This window comes from Fukomys damarensis, unplaced genomic scaffold (genome assembly GCF_012274545.1).
Source record: "Fukomys damarensis isolate Sample0158 unplaced genomic scaffold, DMR_v1.0_HiC HiC_scaffold_1, whole genome shotgun sequence".
NCBI lineage: Eukaryota > Metazoa > Chordata > Mammalia > Rodentia > Bathyergidae > Fukomys > Fukomys damarensis.
Genome location: NW_022900913.1, coordinates 12,422,055 through 12,422,352, shown reverse-complemented (window position 1 = coordinate 12,422,352; position 298 = coordinate 12,422,055).

Genomic DNA, 298 nt, shown 5'->3' with positions numbered 1-298 from the left:
CATGATGTCACTGGCTGTGTATTGATCTCTCTTGAGGAGACAAAGCTTTGGGGGCTGTCTTTTTAAGCTATTTTTTTTTTTTTAACTGGTGAACTGGAAGTTTAGGTATGGTCTTTAGCAGAGGTGGAATAAGGTCTGGGCTCATTCTCAGTGTATTTTCACAATGCAAGAAGATATAAAGACTCCATTTTCTGGTGACAAAAATGAAATGGCACCCTTTTTCCTCCATTAAGTTTATCGGTACATTTAAAGCAAACAATACAATTACATTTATCATTTTTTTTTTTTTTTTTTTTTT